Source organism: Dermochelys coriacea, chromosome 7 (genome assembly GCF_009764565.3).
Source record: "Dermochelys coriacea isolate rDerCor1 chromosome 7, rDerCor1.pri.v4, whole genome shotgun sequence".
Classification (NCBI taxonomy): domain Eukaryota; kingdom Metazoa; phylum Chordata; order Testudines; family Dermochelyidae; genus Dermochelys; species Dermochelys coriacea.
This window is the reverse complement of record NC_050074.1, coordinates 54554471-54574252: the sequence shown is the minus strand read 5'-3', so window position 1 is coordinate 54574252 and position 19782 is coordinate 54554471. Positions and strand designations below refer to the sequence as shown.

The window sequence follows — 19782 nt, the reverse complement described above, 5'->3', positions numbered from 1 at the left end:
TAACATTCAAAAACCAGTTGGAGAACACTTCAATCTCTCTGGTCACTCGATCACAGACCTAAGAGTGGCTATCCTTCAACAAAAAAGCTTCAAAAACAGACTCCAACGAGAGACTGCTGAATTGGAATTAATTTGCAAACTGGATACAATTAACTTAGGCTTGAATAGAGACTGGGAATGGATGAGTCATTACACAAAGTAAAACTATTTCCCCATGGCATTTCTCCCTCCCACCCCACCCCCCACTGTTCTTCTGATATTCTTGTTAACTGCTGGAATTAGCCTACCTGCTTGTCACCATGAAAGGTTTTCCTCCTTCCCCCCCCTGCTGTTGGTGATGGCTTATCTTAAGTGATCACTCTCCTTACAGTGTGTATGATAAACCCATTGTTTCATGTTCTCTGTGTGTGTGTATATAAATCTCTCCTCTGTTTTTTCCACCAAATGCATCCGATGAAGTGAGCTGTAGCTCACGAAAGCTTATGCTCTAATAAATTTGTTAGTCTCTAAGGTGCCACAAGTACTCCTTTTCTTTTTGCGAATACAGACTAACACGGCTGCTACTCTGAAACTCTCATCAAGTGCGTATTGCACAGGGAGGCAGTCAGTGTTGAAAAGGTTTCAGAGTAGCAGCCGTGTTAGTCTGTATTTGCAAAAAGAAAAGGAGTACTTGTGGCACCTTAGAGACTAACAAATTTATTAGAGCATAAGCTTTCGTGAGCTACAGCTCACTTCATCGGATGCATCCGATGAAGTGAGCTGTAGCTCACGAAAGCTTATGCTCTAATAAATTTGTTAGTGTTGAAAAGCTAACCTGGGGCCAGTAAAATCTGGAAAGGGGTGGAGACATCTGGGCTGACAGTGTTCCTTGTGGGCCTTCTGAATATTCTGACTCCTCTTGTTTGTGAAACTAAATTCCAATAACTGCTCTGCAGTGTGATCAGTGTCTCCACTCCAAGGCTGCTTGATCTGTTAACAGTATTTTTGTGCTGTTTCCATGGCAATAGCATGCTCTTTTTTCCTCATGGTGATTATTACTTTGAGGATTGAACTTGTAGAAAATGTTTGGCCTTATTGTCCCCCAACAAGCTTTCAACCAGCCTGGGGGTCTGCAGCTGGGAGGGGTGGGATTGGGGGAATGTGACCACTGGCAGAATCGATGTGATCACAAAGTGGTGGTGGAAGGAACTAGTCCTGTGGTTTTTAATGTTAATAAGATGGTTGTAAGTGTTGGCTTGTCCCTAACTGTGTTCGTTAGCGAGGGCTTGGCACCTTGGAGTTAGACAGCCATTTCAGGTTCTGCCTGTACTCTTGTAACTGCATATGAGACACTTTCCCCGAGACACATTCATGCATAGTGACAGGTCCAGACCCACACTCTTTTGTACGTTTGCTTGTAGATGGTGTTTTGCACACCACATTAATGCGCTCATTAATTCTTATGAAACTTATCCCAGTTTGCAAGGAAAAGCAGGCAGTGCTGTATGCTCCCATCTATCCCAGTAAAAGGCATTTATTATCAAAGTAGGAGGGGCTCTGAGAAGCCAGCAAAGCAGTACAGTAGAACCTCAGAGTTACGAACACCTCGGGAATGGATGTTGTTTGTAACTCTGAACAAAACATTATGGTTGTTCTTTCAAAAGTTTACAACTGAACATTGACTTAATACAGCTTTGAAACTTTACGTTGCAGAAGAAAAATGCTGCTTTCCCTTTATTTTGTTAGTAGTTTATGTTTAACACAGTACTGTACTGTATTTGCTTTTTAGTAATTTATTTTTTATTTTGTCTCTGCTGCCTGATCGTGTACTTCCAGTTCCAAATTAGATGTGTGGTTAACTGGTCAGTTTGTAACTCTGGTGTTCGTAATTCTGAGATTCTACTGTATTATGCTTTTCTCTATGGCAGTTTCTGCTGGGCTACGTTAGGCCGTGATGGTTCTGTGATAACCAGAACCTCCTCTACAAATCAGGGTATTCCCCAATGTACCGCATGCTTGGGGGGCTGGGATTGTAGCAGTTGAGGAACTGCCCCCACACTTCTATTTTTTAAAAATGTTGAGTAGATCTGGGTCTTGTCATTAATAGTAATCGTTTAAAAATAGACGAGAGCAGAGCGAGGTGATTTGGTATCATTATTCACATCAGAATGAACTGTGATAGCTTGTCTTTTCCCCCAGAATACTGTGTGTTCGCCTTGTGACCTGTGGTTAGGAAACCACACTCTTCTTGTGTGCCACTGCCTAATGGCAGTTTAATTGTAGGTGCTTTTGAATGGCAACTGTTATATTTTTCCCAGTCTTAACTCTCTTCCCTTCCCTCATCCCTGATTTTAAGAGCTGAGCCATCATAAGAACGGCCATAGTGGGTCAGACCAAAGATCCATCTAGCCCAGTTTCCTGTCTTCTAACAGTGGCCAAGGCCAGGTGAGCCAGAGGGAATGAACAGAACAGGTAATCAACAAGTGATCCTTCCCCTGTCGCCCATTCCCAGCTTCTGCCAAACAGAGGCTAGAGATCATCCTTGTCCATCCTGGCTAATAGCCATTAATAGACCTATCCTCCATGAACTTATCTAGTTCTTTTTTTAATCCTTTTTCTGTGCAGAGCAGCACATGTATAAAAGACCAAGGTACTTTCTATTACATTGTTTATCCCTGTCTTTCCTCTTCCTTCACCTGAGAATGCACCTTTTTTAAAGTTGAAACTGCAGAGTGCAGGGAGCTAGTTGTATAGGGTACTGCATGGACAGGCTCATTAACTGATTAGGCATCAGATCATTTAAACATTTTGCAAAAGTTAAATTTTGATCCAGACAAGTTGATTGTTTCACCAAGGTTGAGTGTTGGAATCCTCTCCTTTAAGAGGAAATGTCTACTGTAAGGGCTCAGCTCAATGCCAGAAGGAATCCTGACATAGGTTAGAGCATGGTGGATCTTCACCATTCCAGTCCCTACTATTCCAAGCTCAGGACACTGGAGATATTAAACCGATCTCCACAGAATCACTAGTTTGCATTGGTTCGCAAAATGCTAGGGATAATGTATACCACGGCATAAGACGGTCATATTGGAGAGATGCACCATTTGTGCAGTGACTAGACAGAATTGTTTAGTTATCTTTACCTCAGTCAAATGCAAAAAGCTGTTAAGGATTCAGGGTTGAGTTCCCCAGTCAGCAGATGTCAAAATTGAGACTGAATGCACAACCTTAATGCTGCTACCTTATACTCATTCGTTACAAAAATCTTTAATGACACAATCATATCCTATTGATTATACATTCATATCCAGGATTTCTGCATCCTTACACACATTTGGGTTTGTAAATATTTCATATTTTTTATTCTTTAAAGTTACACTAACTTAATTGACAGAATGCTCAAGTATACCTTTGGCCTAGATTTTTATTTTTCTTCTCTGTGAAGTGTGTTTTAATAATTTAATTTAATTTCTAAAGTATACATGTAACAGGATATCCCCCTTCCTTCAACTTGGAGACAAATGCCTCTCTGGAAAGCGACTGTAACTCGTACATGTTTTCTCAAATAAATACATAAAGAGTAGTATTAACCATATATTTTGATGATTAAATTTTTATGTAGAACTATATTTAATCTGCATTTTAATGTGATTTATCCTCACATTGTTTTAATATAGTTCAGATATACTTGCGTGTTTAATGGGCTGTCTTTAAGAATTGCTAGCTTGTTTAATTTTGCATACAGAATTTTTTCATGTTCCACATGGATTTTATAGTTCTGGTTAAACTGTATTACACTGAGAAAAATAGAAGTACAGTAAGAGGTATGAGTGAAGTAAAGTTGATGACATGCTCACTGAAGAAGTTCATGTTGTAATTACCTTGTAAACACCTATGTGGAATAGCATACCATACTTTCACTATTTGTGTTAGTGTAGTACATTTTACTGTTTTTATATAAATAACTCTTAAAAACTTTGTGTGAAATATGCATAGCAGCTTACAGTACTGCACATGAGTACCTTAGCTTTTGGGGTGTGGGGGGAGGGGTAAAATAACATATTTGAGCAATAATTTGTGATCATACAACTGAAGATTGTATTGTGGTATATATGCACAAGGGACAGACTTAAAAGTACCTCTTAAGGCATTATTTTATCAATTTCTAAATTATAAAAAAAATCTTTTAGATGCACTTACTGTTGCATTAAAGAAAGATTTTGAATTTAACTTCATAGGTTTCTTAAAAAAGAATACTTCAGAAGTACCAGTCTCCAGAGCAATATCATGCTGACAGCTTGTAAAAAGTGCAAATAAGGTTTATTAATTTCATAATCTTATACTACTGAGATGGATCTGTCCTGAACCCAGGTCCTCGTGACTGATTCTTCCTGCCTAATCAAGAAACTATACCTTCTGCTGTGCCTGACAATTTGTTTATTAAAAGATCAGAGTGTGAAATTTCATGTCTGTTTAATACTCAGTAATTCACTATTAAACTACTTGACACAAGCTCAATTTATGTTAATACTGTCTTGATTAAGTAGCAGTTATTACCATTCACTATCATTTGGCCAAACTAGTTCTTAGCAGATGTCTCAATAAAGGAGCCATCCAGCTATGGCATGTTCCAGTTAAACAGAGCATATTGTATTCATATCTCACATTTAAATAGCACCTTTCATTCCAAAGTATTTTAGTACCAGGGAAATACAGCAGTTCTAGAAGGGGAAATGTTGTATTATGACCAGAACAAATTCATACCCTGTGATACATGTTTATAACTTTTACACACTGCTCATATCACTTACAGTTTTTAAAGTCTTGTTGAAAATATTCATCTGGTACCTTGCATGGAACTTTGTTTATGTACCTTGTGTGGAAGAGGGTCTGACCAAACCTGTCTAGATTTGAGCAGATGCCTCTAGGGACACTAAATATTTCAAACCTCATGTTTAAACCACTAAGTTATCCCCTCCAGTCAAGCCTGAACCTCCATTGCTACTCTGAGCACCTTCTCTCTCATTTTCTTTTAAAATCATTTTATCTTTCCACAGAAAATGTTTGCGTCAAATCTTTTCTTCCTCAAAATCCTTTCCATGCCTTCTGTAGTCACGTACTCCAAGTTTCATTCATTCCCTTTCTGGGTTCTGTGGAAGGGAGAGAGTTTGTTCTCCCTATGCAGCACTTCCTTCCCTTCCTCCAGGTTGTAACATTCCTAATTTAGTCTTCACAGCTCCCTATTAGGTATTCCTTAGCTCCATTTTACTGGTCCGGTACAGCCTTTTTAAAAATATGGGTGCAAGCCAGAGCTGTGCACATGTGCACGTGTAAAGTTAGATGAGCATGTATTGGGTGCTTTGCATGTGCAATTCATGGGCACACAAATATGCACCTTGGAGACATTTCCAAAGTCTCACTGGAAAGATAGGTTTAAGATGCTCCAAAGCTGATGTCTGACCCACGACCCCAGGTAAGTCACTAGTCTTATTCTGTTCATCTGAAAAATGGTGTTGATAATGTTTTACACTTACATAGTGGGCATGAGTGCAGAGAGTGGGTATCAATGCAGAGGAAAAGGAACATGCTAGTCTGGGCAGTGATCTGCTGATCTCAGAGCTATATGGATATGTGTTGTGAATTTGAGTTCAGGCCCTGAAGTTAATTGACCAGTTGTTGTAACATATGAGTTTCTCAGGGAGATACTTTGCCTGGGGGTGTGTGTGGCTACATGGCCTCTGTTTCTGCTAGTGTCCATAGTCTGAGGGCTGTCTTATTGCCTGGAACAGCAGTGTGGGCAGTGGACAGTATCCTTTTACCCTTGTGAATTGTGTTGTGTAATCATATAACTATATAAAAGTCCTTGGTGCTTTACAACACAGAGAGAGGCAGTGCTCCTGCGCTGAAGAATTTAGACTGACTAACACACACATCCTCACACTATGAGTTGTGAGGAAAGGGGAGTAGTAGGGCCATGTAGGGCTGCCAACTTTCTAATAGCACAAAATTGAACACCTCTGCCCTGCCCCATTCCCCGTCCCTTCTCTAAGGCCCTGCCCACCGCTCGCTCCATCCCCCCTCCCTCCATCACTCACTTTCCCCCACCCTCACTCACTTTCACCGGGCTGGGGATTGGGGTGCAGGGGGGCATGAGGGCTCTGGCTGGGGGTGTGGGCTCTGGGGTGAGGCTGGAGATGCGGGGTTTGGGGTGCAGGAAAGGGCTCTGGGCTGGGGCAGGGGGTTGGGGTGCAGGGGGGGACGTGAGGGCTCTGGCTGGGGTGTGGGCTCCAGGTGGGGCCAGAAGTGAGGGGTTCAGAGTGTGGGAGAGGGCTGGGGCAGGAGGATGGGTGCGGGGGGGATGAGGGATTCAGCTGGGTGTGCAGGCTCTGGGATGGGGCAAGGGATGAGGGATTTCAGGTGTAGGATGGTGCTCCAGGCTGGGGAAGGGTGTGGGGGTGAGAGCTTTGGCTGAGGGTGCGGGCTCTGGGGTGGGGCGTGGGATGAGGGATTTGGGGTATAAGAGGGTGCTCCGGGCTGGGACTGAGGGGTTTGGAGGGTGAGAGGGGGATCAGGGCTGGGGCAGGGGGTTGGGGCCCAGGAAGGGGTCGGGTGCAGGCTCCGGAAGGCGTTTACTTCCAGCAGCTCCCAGAAGCAACCGCATGTCCCCCCCTCCAGCTCCTATGTGGAGACATGGCCAGGTGACTCTGCGCGCTGCCCTGTCCGCAGGCGCTGCCCCTGCAGCTCCCAGTGGCTGCGGTTCCCAGGAACTGCCCTTATCTGGAGTTGAAGGGGGACATGCCGGCTGCTTCCCAGGAGCCGCATGGTGCAGGGGCTAGCAGGGAGCCTGCCAGCCCTGCTGTGCAGTGCCGCCAACCAGACAGTCAACGGCCCGGTCAGTGATGCTGACCAGAACCGCCAGGAACCCTTTTCAACTGAGTGTTCCGGTCGAAAACCAGACACACCTGGTCACCCTAGGGCCATGGTTGTAAGCACCCCCTTTTCAATTGGTTGTCCCTGCCCACTAGTTCTGTTATTGATGAGTCCGGAGGGTAAGTAAGCAGGGTGGTGAAGCTTCAGCGGCAGTGACCTTCCTCACCTCCTTTAGGCTCATATGTCCCTGCCATTCGTCAGCTGCATTATTGATGAGGTGGAAGGGTGAGAGGAGGGGCTGGATGGGAGTGAGTTCTGAGTCTGATTTACTGTAGGCATCGTAATGTTTGAAGGAAATCAAAGATATGGTGAGTGAGAACTGGTGAGAGATCCGGTGAGGGCTTTTTGAGGGTCTAATGGGTCTTGTAGTGGAGTCCTCCTGTATTATTCATGCCCTTTGAGCTCTTAGCCAAGCTGTTCTGAAAGTATGATGGGAAAGGATGAAAGGAAATTAAGCCTGTAATGGCAGGTGCTGATAGGAAGAGGGGGTTGTTAAAAGTTTTGTGGCAAGCTAGTAATTTGAGCAGCGTGTTTGAAAGAAAGAAGGCAAATGTCAGCCCTGAATGTCCAGAAGGCTACAGGGCGCTTCTGTTCCAGCAGCAGCACTCTGTGCCTTGGACCAACTGGGGAGTCCCTCAGTAGTATACAGACCCAAAGGAATCTCTTTCCAACCACCGCTGTTCCCCCCCATTTCTTCCTCACCAAACTGGTGAGGTTTGAAAGAAGCTATTCATTCTTTGTAGCTGCTTTCAGAGATGGTGTTAAGAAGCTTTCCAGATGTCTGTTAATGTGCCGCAGGATAATGCTATGGACAGCTTCACTCGAGAAGGCTTTGGCATGTTAGGAATGATTGTAATGGCTAAGACTTGTCCTCATGGTTCCCAGATCAGGAATCAGGATCTTCTCGTCCTAGGCCGAGTCTAAAGATGATGATGTGCTAGTGGTCATTGCTTTAAATATATTCAGCTTTCCTTAGAGCTTTAAACTGGTTCATTTTGGGATTCTTCCCCTCCTCACCCCCCAATCTTTCCCTCTTTTAAGTTATCACTACCTCATGCTGGAGAAGCTCTGTGCACCCCAAAGGGCTTTTTGGTGGGGTCAGAGATAGGAGGCTTTTAATGTGGTGGATCCATTTCAATAATTGATCTGGGATATTTGTACAGTGACCATTTTCTTCCCTGATTCCTCAGAGACTCCACTGTGAGTGGCTAGGATGTAAAATGAATTATTGCAGACGAGCAGAAAAGTGAGAGCCCAGTGCAGCAGCTGGGAACTACCTTGGGAAGTGGAGGACAAAATGCATATAAACGGGGGCAGAGGGGTGCCCTTATAGGCATGGGTGAACTAGAGTGCCTCATATTAAATGAAGATATTGATATAATAGGCATCACAGAAACTTGGTAGAATGAGGATAATCAATGGGACACAGTAATACCAGGGTACAAAATATATCAGAAGGACGGAACAGGTCATGCTGGTGGGGGCGTGGCACTATATGTGAAAGAAAGCATAGAATCAATGAAGTAAAAATCTTAAATGAACCAAACTGTACCATAGAATCTCTATGGATAGTAATTCCCTGCTTGAATAATAAGAATATAGAAGTAGGGATATATTACTGACCAGAATGGTGCTAGTGACTGTGAAATGCTCAGAGAGATTAGATTTCAGAGTAGCAGCCATGTTAGTCTGTATTCGCAAAAAGAAAAGGAGTACTTGTGGCACCTTAGAGACTAACAAATTCATTTGAGCATAAGCTTTCGTGAGCTATATCTTATGCTCAAATAGATTTGTTAGTCTCTAAGAGAGATTAGAGAGACTATTAAAATAAAAACTCAATAATAATGGGGGCTTTCAACTATCCCCATATTGACTGGGTACATGTCACCTCAGGAGGGGATGCAGAGATAAAGTTTCTTGACACCTTAAATGACTGCTTCTTGGAGCAGCTAGTCCTGGAACCCACAAGAGGTGAGGCAATTCTTGATTCTTAAGTGGAGCACGGAATCTGGTCCAAGAGGTGAATATAGCTGGACCACTTGGTAAAAATGACCATAATATAATTAAATTTAACATCCCTGTGGTGGGGAAAACACCACAGCCACCCAACATTGTAGCATTTAATTTCAGAAAGGGGAACTATGCAAAAATGAGGAGGTAGTTAAACAGAAATTAGAAAGTACAGCACCAAAAGTGAAATCCCTGCAAGCTGCATGGAAACTTTTGAAAGACACCATAATAGAGGCTCAAATTAAATGTATATCCCAAATTAAAAAATAAAGTAAGAGAACCCAAAAAGTACCACTGTGGCTTAACAGCAAAGTTAAAGAAGTAGTGAGAGGCAAAAAGGCATTTTTTTAAAAAGTGGAATTTAAATCCTAGTGAGGATTTAGAAAATAGAAAAGAGCATACACTCTGACAAATGAAGTGTAAAACTATCATTAGGAAGGCCAAAAAATAATTTGAAGAACAGCTAGCCAAAGACTGAAAAAGTAATAGTAAACATTTTTTTAAGTATATCAGAAGCAGGAAGCCTGCTAAACAAGCAATGTGGCCACTGGACGATCAAGATGATAAAGGAACACTCAAGGATTATAAGGCCATTGCGGAGAAAATAAATGAATTCTTTGCATTGAATCATAGAATCATAGAATATCAGGGTTGGAAGGGACCCCAGAAGGTCATCTAGTCCAACCCCCTGCTCAAAGCAGGACCAAGTCCCAGTTAAATCATCCTAGCCAGGGCTTTGTCAAGCCTGACCTTAAAAACCTCTAAGGAAGGAGATTCTACCACCTCCCTAGGTAACGCATTCCAGTGTTTCACCACCCTCTTAGTGAAAAAGTTTTTCCTAATATCCAATCTAAACCTCCCCCATTGCAACTTGAGACCATTACTCCTCGTTCTGTCATCTGCTACCATTGAGAACAGTCTAGAGCCATCCTCTTTGAAACCCCCTTTCAGGTAGTTGAAAGCAGCTATCAAATCCCCCCTCATTCTTCTCTTCTGCAGACTAAACAATCCCAGCTCCCTCAGCCTCTCCTCATAAGTCATGTGCTCTAGACCCCTAATCATTTTTGTTGCCCTTCGCTGTACTCTTTCCAATTTATCTACATCCTTCTTGTAGTGTGGGGCCCAAAACTGGACACAGTACTCCAGATGAGGCCTCACCAGTGTCGAATAGAGGGGAACGATCACGTCCCTCGATCTGCTCGCTATGCCCCTACTTATACATCCCAAAATGCCATTGGCCTTCTTGGCAACAAGGGCACACTGCTGACTCATATCCAGCTTCTCGTCCACTGTCACCCCTAGGTCCTTTTCCGCAGAACTGCTGCCGAGCCATTCGGTCCCTAGTCTGTAGCGGTGCATTGGATTCTTCCATCCTAAGTGCAGGACCCTGCACTTATCCTTATTGAACCTCATTAGATTTCTTTTGGCCCAATCTTCCAATTTGTCTAGGTCCTTCTGTATCCTATCCCTCCCCTCCAGCGTATCTACCACTCCTCCCAGTTTAGTATCATCCGCAAGATTGGTCTTCATGGCTGAGGATGTGAGGGAGATTCCCAAACCTGAGCCATTCTTTTTAGGTGACAAATCTGAGAAACTGTCCCAGATTGTCATTAGAGGCGGTTTTGGAACAAATTGATAAACTAAACAGTAATAAATCACCAGGACCAGATGGTATTCACCCAAGAGTTCTGAAGGAACTCAAATGTGAAACTGCAGGATTACTAACTGTAGTTTGTAACCTATCATTTAAATCAGCTTCTTTACCAAATGACTGGAGGATAGCTAATGTGATGCCAATTTTTAAAAAGGGCTCCAGAGGTGATTCCGGCAATTAGAGGCCAGTAAGCCTGACTTCAGTACTGGGCAAACTGGTTGAAACTATAGTAAAGAACAAAATTGTCAGACACATAGATGAACATAATTTGTTGGAGATGAGTCAACATGGTTTTTGTAAAGGGAAATCATACCTCAACAATCTACTAGAAATCTTTAATGGGGTCAACAAGCATGTGCACAAGGGGGATCCAGTGGATATAGCATACTTAGATTTTCAGAAAGCCTTTGACAAGGTCTCTCACTAAAAGCTCTTAACCAAAGTAAGCTGTCATGGGATAAGAGGGAAGATCCTCCGTGGATCAGTAACTGGTGAAAAGATAGGAAACAAAGGGTAGGAATAAATGGTCAGTTTTCAGGATGGAGAGGTAAATAGTGGTGTTCCCCAGGGGTCTGTAGAAGGCCCAGTCCTATTCAACATATTCATAAATGATCTGGAAAAAGGGGTAAACAGTGAGGTGGCAAAATTTGCAGATGATACAAAACTACTCAAGATAGTTAAGTCCCAGGCAGACTGCAAAGAGCTACAAAAAGATCCATCAGAACTTGGTGACTGGGCAACAAAATGGCAGATGAAATTCAATATTGATAAATACAAAGTAATGTGCATTGGAAAACATAATCCCAACTATACATATAAAATGATGGGGTCTAAATTAGCTATTACCTCTCAGGACAGAGTTCTTGGAATCATTGTGGATAGTTCTCTGAAAACATCCACTCAATGTGCAGCGGCAGTCAAAAAAGTGAACAGAAGGTTGGGACTCGTTAGGAAAGGGATAGATAATAAGACAGAAAATATCATATCGTCTCTATATAAATCTATTGTACGCCCACATCTTGAATACTGCGTGCAGATGTGGTTGCCCCATCTCAAAAAAGATATATTGGAAAAGGTTCAAAAAAGGGCAACAAAAATGATTAGGGGTATGGAACGTCTTCCGTATGAGGAGAGATTAATAAGACTGGGACTTTTTAGCTTGGAAAAGAGATGATTAAGTGGGGGATATGATAGAGGTCTATAAAAACATGACTGGTGTGGAGAAAGTAAATAAGGAAGTTTTATTTACTCCTTCTCATAACACAAAAACTAGGGGTAACCAATTGAAATTAATAGGCAGCAGGTTTAAAACAAATAAAAGGAAATATTTTTTCACACAACGCACAGTCAGCCTATGGAACTCTTTGCCCGAGGATGTTGTGATGGCCAAGACTACAATACAGTTCAAAAAAGAACTAGATAGATTCATGGAGGATAGGTCCATCAATGGCTATTAGCAAGGATGGTCAGAGATGGCGTCCCTAGCCTCTGTTTGTCAGAAACTGGGATTGGGCGACAGAGGATGGATCACTTGATGATTACCTGTTCTGTTCATTCCCTCTGGGGCACCTGGCATTGGCCACTCTCGGAAGACAGGATACAGGGCTAGATGAACCTTTGGTCTGAACGGCACCAGTATGGCCGTTCTTATGTTCATGAGTAGATCTTGGGTGTGTCTTAATTTACCAAATGTACTCTCTTAAGTTTTGTCTACACTAGCACTTTTGTCGGTGAAACTTTGTCAAGGGTGTGAAAAAACACCCCCCAACAGACATAAGTTTCACTGACAAAAGTGCTGTTGTGGACAGTGCTATATCGGTGGGAGACGCTCTCCTGCCTACAGAGCTACTGCTGCTTGGTGGGAGAGTTTACTTATGCTGGCAGGAGAGCTCTCTCCCGCCAGCATAGAGCAGCTACAAGGGAGATCTTACAATGGCACAGCTGCAGCGGTACAGCTTTGCCACTGTAAGGTCTGTAGTGTAGATATAGCTTTAGGAAGGGCTGCAGAGTGGTACATGGGAAGCAGGGGAGCATGGAGCTACAGGAAGTGCCAGGAAAAACCCAGTGCCAGGGATTACTTTGCTTCTGAACAAAAAAAATCCCCAAATATCCTCTGTGTGCATAGACTTTCACTGAATTCAGCTATCCTCAAAAAAAAATCATGGCTGGGGTAATATTTTCAAAGCATCTAAATCGTTTGGAAGCCAAAATTCCATTTACTTTCATTGGGAATTAGGCTCTTATATGCTTTTTAAATTTTTACCCTAGATTCCCTAAGAGCCTTTAACAACCACGCATTGGGTATGAAGGTTTGCTGATTTCCCTGCGGGGGGATCATCTCTGAATACTTTTGTACATAAACTACTTTTGGGATGGGTGTTGGCAGGTGAGCATGTTGGATTTAACTTTGTTAAAAGACTGTTAGGAAGACACTATAATACAGTGGTTCCCAAACTTGTTCCGCCACTTGTGCAGGGAAAGCCCCGGGTGGGCCGGGCCGATTTGTTTACCTGCTGCGTCTGCAGGTTCGGCCGATCGCAGCTCCCAGTGGCCGCGGTTCGCTGCTCCAGGCCAATGGGAGCTGCTGGAAGCGGCGGCCCATCGAACCTGCTAGCATGTGTCCGCAGTGAGTGTAGCTGAACATAGTTTAGCTGCAAGTGTTGCTGATGGCAAACCATGGTCAGTAATGATTAAGAAAGCATCATTAAAGCTTTGTTCTTGTTTACACTTGCAATTGAACCATGTGCAGCAGTGGTTCAGCTACACCAGTTTCCAATGCCTGTTGTGGGCAGCAGACGGTTTTTGTAGCATAGAGCAGGCCTTTGAACACAGGGTGCAGCTGTGTTAATTAGTCTGAGATTGCAACGTAATTACTCCTCACCCCATCATTATATGCAGGGTTAGTGACACACTGTGAAGGGGATAAATTGTAAAAGTTCCAGAAAGCTTCAGCTGGAAGTTTCCACCAGTCTGGGAAGATGGGTAAGTGGCAGAGAAGCCCAGATTGGTGGAGTCTCATGCAGAAACTCTGTTTACAAGGTAGGAAAATAATGTTCTTTTGTGAAACTTGTGGATAACTGCAGGAAATTTCCCTGATACCCTTTTGAGGCTGTTTTATGTTTTTAGCTCACTTTTGCAGATTATTCACATGCTTGCTTAAGTATCTAAATCAAGTCTCTCTGGTATTACTGTCTCTTTAAAATAGAATAAGCAGGTACATTCATGCAAAAAACAGCTGAGCAAAGCAGTAGCTAGGGGTCTCTGTGTAGCTACTTTAGGCAGCAAAGTGGGAGACCCATGCTTAGATTTGAATTCAGTCTTCCACTCCTCCTGTCTGTAAATGACTTAATATTGCAAAGGAATGTGCTCAACCACTAGGGGTAAGGTGCAGGCCCTGTGACTTTAAACAAAGGAGATGTGCCTTATCCTCCATTGCATCTGCTACAAAGGAGGAGAGATTGGGAAATAAAAAAGAAGCTGCTCAAGTGTGAGAGAACAGGGAAACACCACTCCCTTCCATCCGAGGCAGTGTGACTGGAAAGTCCTGCTCTGGAGAACAGGTAAGCTTACCCTGGGAAATAAGGGGGCCGGAGAGCAGAGAGGCAATGTTTTATATAAGGCACTCTGACTCCATTTGGGTGTTTACTAATCCTGCCTTGCTTAATAATGTCAGTAGGTGAATGGTTCCAACTAGGCTTTGAAGTTAGAGCCATGAAGCAGAGTTCACAACATTGCGGCTCTTTGGCTGGAGATCATCGTCTGCAAGGCCAGCTACTCGGATCTGTTACAGGTTGAAGCCCTTTAACAAAAAGGAAAATCTATGAGCACCATTTTTATTCACTGAAAATTTACAAATTTATGGAGAGTTTTATATGGGGAAAGCAAGAAAAATTGTGGAGACCCAAAGTCAGCAGAATCCATTATTTTTGGCACCTACAATTTTTTTCTTGGCCTGATTAGCATTTGAGATTAAACTCCTAAGAATGGTTCCTGCCTCAAAAACATACATAGAGAAGTGTGTGTGCATTTTATACAATATGGACCATGATTTTTTCAGTAAGGAGATCCAAGGCAGCAGAGCAAGGAATCTCTCTTCCTCCTGTCAGTGTATAAACATAATGGCTGTGCCTACATGTGTCTCTTTCACTAGCTTTCTGCCCACTGCACTATCACTAGTGCGGCTCCAGCAGCAATGCTGAGAGTGCGAGCACGGGACACAGGGTTTTACCACTGTGTCATCTCACTCTGCTTGCAGCTGGTTTAGATGAGCAGGTTTATCAGCCTCTGTGTTAGTGCTTCCACCATTCCACTAGGATGGCATTAACAGTGGAGACATGGAGGGCGTTTTTAAGAAAAATGCCAGTGTAGATAAGCCCAAAGGTGCTTACTATGGAAGGAGTTGGTCTAGTGTTCAACCCCTTGATTGGGTTTGCCATTCCTTGCTCTCCGCATCCCACCCCATCTGCTCACTATTCTCCTACCCTGTAGCTGACTGAACTACTTACTGCTTTTAGGATAGCAGCCGTGTTAGTCTGTATCCGCAAAAAGAAAAGGAGTACTTGTGGCACCTTAGAGGCTAACAAATTTATTTGAGCATAAGCTTTCATGAGCTACAGCTCACTTCATTGGGTGCATGCTGTGGGTAGTGCATCATACTCCCTGAGCATTGTACTTATGGGAGTGCACATGAGAGAAGGAGGGAGTAGCAAGTACACGTGTTTCTAAGGTAAGGGCAAGAACATTTCGGGGGAGTGGGATGGGTGTTTGGCTGGGAAGCTGCACTCTTTCTTACCTTCTGAGATAAAGGTGAACCAAGCTGGAGTAGGCATGTGAGGTGTGATGGGACCAGTGTGGCCTGGGGCAGGGAGGAATCGCTGCAGAGAGCTCCAGTGCATTTGGAGTGATGCAGGAGGGGGAGAGAGAGACTTTCCCAGTGTTTGACAGGAATGTGTGCACCTAATTTGTAGGGAAAACTGTTTTCAGAGAAAAGAAAAGGAGGTAGGGTGCCACAAGTACTCCTTTTCTTTTTGAGAATACAGACTAACAAGACTGCTACTCTGAAACCTGTTATCAGAGAAATGTAATTTTGTATTTATTCCTCTGGAGACAGTAGAATGTATACAAAACAGCTTTGATGCTGCAGTCCTCTCTGCGTTCATGTGTGGGTAGTACTGCCTATTCAGATTTCAGAGTAGCAGTCGTGTTAGTCTGTATTCGCAAAAAGAAAAGGAGAACTTGTGGCACCTTAGAGACTAACAAATTTATTTGTTACAAATAACAAATAAATTTGTTAGTCTCTAAGGTGCCACAAGTTCTCCTTTTCTTTTTGCCTATTCAGAGACTCTTTCAGAGACTAGCTGAGAGATGTCAGCCCTAAAGCCTGGTCATTTCATGCAGGAAAATTTCATCCAGAGTGGGGTGGGTATTAGGGACAACTACCTGTAAAATCTCTAGCACCCAGACAAGGTTGGAACAGCTGAGTAGATGAGAGCACAGCTTGATATTTCTTTAAAGCTGTCCCTGGCTGACAGAGCATCCACCCGCAACGCTGGTAAACAGCACATGGCAAATAGCAAGCACTGCCTTGCACTTCTTCCCACGCTTGCAGCAGGACCTACACTGGGAGCAGCAACAGACACAAGCCAATGAATCGCAATGCAGTCCAGCTTGTAAAACAATGAGTTTAGGACCCAGCCAGTGAGTTTGGTCAGTCACTTCCTGACTCTGTGCATTCTCCCATGCTGCTAATGACTTCCCTATGCAGTAATCTGCTTCCAAGTTTCTCACAGCTGCCAGAGGAAAACCTTTATTAAAAAAAAATCCCCAGATCTGTAAATGTATTCATGATATAGCCCTTGACTTTGGGAGCTGAGGGATTTCCCAGTAGAAAACACCATAGTGCTAAAAGCTGCAGGCTCTCAATCAATGCCATTGAAGAGCAGGGTGCGTGATCTTACAGAGCCTGTGCAGCCACAGAAATACCAACTTCCATCAGAAATCTTGCCTTGGGGGTAGGGGAAGTGAGTAGGCTCCCCACAGTCCCCTGCAGTTTTTCCTCTTGGGATCCTGCTGTAAATTGAACCCTGCATACATCCGGTTTTGAAACAGGAACCAGTCACTCTTTCTTTGGCTGTGTTTTCTAAATCCATCCAAGGCGTGAGAGTGAGTGAGTGAATGAATAGAACGCAGGCTTCAGAGCCTTTCAGTACCCCAAGACTCCCAGCAAGCTGCATGGCAAAGCTGTTTTGTACAGCATGCAGCAGCAGTTCAGAGTTAGTTGAAGGGCCTGGGTCTAGGTCTGCATGGGCCCTTTGAAGCTAACATGCAAGGGATTGATGAAGAGTATCCTCAGCGCTTTTTCCATCTCTGACTCTGAAGGGACATCATCCCTGAGGCTCCTCCTTGCAAAGTGGAACCTGTTTAAAGGGGCCCAAGTATGCTTCTTAAAAGGTGTCTTACAAAATAAAAAGAAAAAACTGGTTTATGTGCCTTCCTGCTGCCTCACGATGGACAAAAAGGTTGTGAAGTTATTTTTTAATGGTTTTGAAAGCTGGTAGTACGAAGGTTTGTACTTATGGTTGGGCATGCTAAGGAATATGGGCATGCTAAGTCTGCTTTTCCCTCGGTTTACTGGACTCATTGAAGAACACATTGTGGGTCTCAAAGGGATGTATTTGTAGCATTCTCAGCCCTTAATTGAGGGTACGGCAGTTTAGAATCTGTAGGAGACTTTTTTTCTGAGTTCTCTCTCAGACATTTGACTTAAAGGTGACCTGAACATAGATATATTTTTAAGTTGGACTTGTATCCTTGTCACTTCTTTATGATGTCTACAGAGGGCCAGAATGTTTTATTTTTTTAAGTGTTTTTCTCCTTTTTTAATTTTATCTTAAAAATATCAGGGATGTCAAGTATAGTCTTCCTTCGTTTTGCTGGAGGAACTCTTTGGAAGAAGGGGCTCAAGTGTAAATTGGGAACTCTCTCACCTTAACTGAAAGGCCAGAGAGAGTTAGATCTTTAACAAAAATTTCCTTTCTCTGTGATGTTTGTTAGTCATTAGCATTAAATAGATGTTAACAAAAACAAACAAAATATTACAAAGTCCCTTTCTTTCGCAGCTGCCCGACTTCCACTCCCATGGCTCTCGTGATATCGTCATTTCATTAGTTATTTAGGAATTCTGGAGTTTTCAGGGCAAACAAGATCGGAATTTCAAACATGAAGGGTTCATTTTTTGTTTGTTTTTTTTTAGGCAACAACCCAGCAACCCTGACACCTTGCTGTGGAAGGACAGATTGTACTTTATCAATATTCAAGTAGTACTCAAAGGATTGGTGCTCTGTTGTTCTAGGTTCACTGTACAGACGTGGATGAAGACAGAATCCGTGCCCTGAAGCACTTAATCTAAAAATCCAAACCTCACAAAGGGTAGGGAAAGAGATGTGATATCCATATTTGGGTTACTTTCTTAGGCAAGAATGTCTGAGAAAAGGCATAAGGAATCCATATTGATGGAGTTGTCTGAAACAGCCTGAATGCTACAGGTTCTTTTTGTGCACCAGTGCTGGAAGATCCCAGGGGGCTATGCACAAACTGAACTCTGCTAAAGTTCTGCTGATTGTTTTCCTGTTTCGATTAAATATTTAATGCCTTAATAGGGGAAATATAAAACATGCTTTTTATTCCCCTCCCGCTGCTCCAATGTGTTATATGATCAAGGAGACTCTCCACCCAGTGGAGCAGGACTGGATGCAGCCCCACTGTGGACAACACCACCATCCTGTCTGTCACTCAGGATTGTAACCTAATTGTCATCTTCAATGCAGACCTCTCTCTAGGTCTTCTCTCTTCCAGGCCAGCTCTAAATATTGCTGATTCTTTCTGCATGACATTTCTAAGATGTGACCTTTCCTATTCATTCACACAGCTGAAACTCTCAGCCAGGGTCTCATCATCTCGTCTCGACTACAGCACCATCCTTCTCTGTGGCCTTGACAAATGCTTATCTCCTCCTCACATCCATTCAGGAGTCTGCTGCAAAGATCATTTTCCTGGCCCATCACTTTGACCATATCACCCCTTCTTTGAATACCTCCACTGGCTCTCCTTTCTCTAATGCATCAAACATAAACTACTTGTCTTCTCTTTGAAGGCCCTTTGTGACCTAACCCCGCCTTACCTCATTCACACTTAGACAACTCTATAGTAAAACCAACTTGAGGTTAATTGAACAGAGCTTGAGATAAAGATTCAAATAAAAGCAATTATGAGGATTTAAAAACATTGGGTTTTTAAAAGAGAAACATAGCAAGGGGACTCAAACTCCCAGCCCATGGGCCATCTGCGGCCTGCGAGCCTCCCCAATGTGGCCCGCGGGGCTCCAGCAGGTTTGGGGCCGGGTCTCTCCCTTGGCCCCATCTGCTACCCCCGGGCACTCCCCCCAAGGGGCCCTGGCAGTGCAGCAGAGCTGAGCGGCGTTTGCCTGCTCATTCCAGTGGCTGCCGGCCCCTCCCTATGGCCCAGGGGTGGGGCTGTGCCTCCATGTGCTACCCCTGGCCTGAGTGCCCCTGTGGCCAATGGGACGCTGTGGGAGCGGTGCCTGGGGGCAGCAGCATGCAGAGGCCCCCAACCCGCCCCTCCTTGGAGCCCAGGTAAGCGCCACACTCCCTGACCCCCTCCCAGAGCTTGCAACCCCACCCCCTCCCCACATACCCTTCCTGCCCCTAAACTCCCTCCCAGAGCCTGCACGCCCTCCCCACACACCCCCAGCCCCAAACTCCATCCCAGATTCTGCACCCCAGACCCCCGTCTGCACCCAAACTCCCTCACAGAGCCTGCACCCCAGTCCCCTACCCCAGACCTCCCCCACCCAAACTCCTCTCAGAGCCTTAGGCAGATGGGGGGCAGAGTTTTGGGGGGCGGGTTCTGGGCAGCATGAGTGACATTATTGGCCCACTGGGAGGATTTGAGGACTGGCACTGGCCCTAAGGTAAATTGAGTCTGAGACCCCTGGTCTATAGCCTGTACTTAGTAACAGATTACTTTCCTGACTAACAATGTGTTCCTCATGCAAAGGTTAGTCCTTGCAGGGCTTGTCCTGTCCAAAGAGCTGGGATCCACTTTTCAGGAGCCAGCTTGCCGGCAAAGAGTCTCCAACTTGGGTCATTTCTTTGGCTCTTATACAGGTACAAGCTATTGTTTCTTCGTCC

General features: G+C 44.0%; 1 protein-coding gene across 13 annotated transcripts in view; it reads left to right on the top strand.

Moving 5' to 3' along the window:
• NDST2 (N-deacetylase and N-sulfotransferase 2) overlaps positions 1-19782 on the top strand; it is a 231546-nt gene that overhangs the window by 105110 nt on the left and 106654 nt on the right. For 2 of the 13 annotated variants that reach the window (XM_043519654.1, XM_043519653.1), the window contains exon 4: positions 19649-19758. The exons of the other annotated variants lie outside the window; for them this stretch is intronic. The gene's annotated coding sequence lies outside the window, so the exon portion shown is untranslated. The remainder of the gene's footprint in view (positions 1-19648; positions 19759-19782) is intronic. 13 annotated transcript variants of the gene reach the window in all.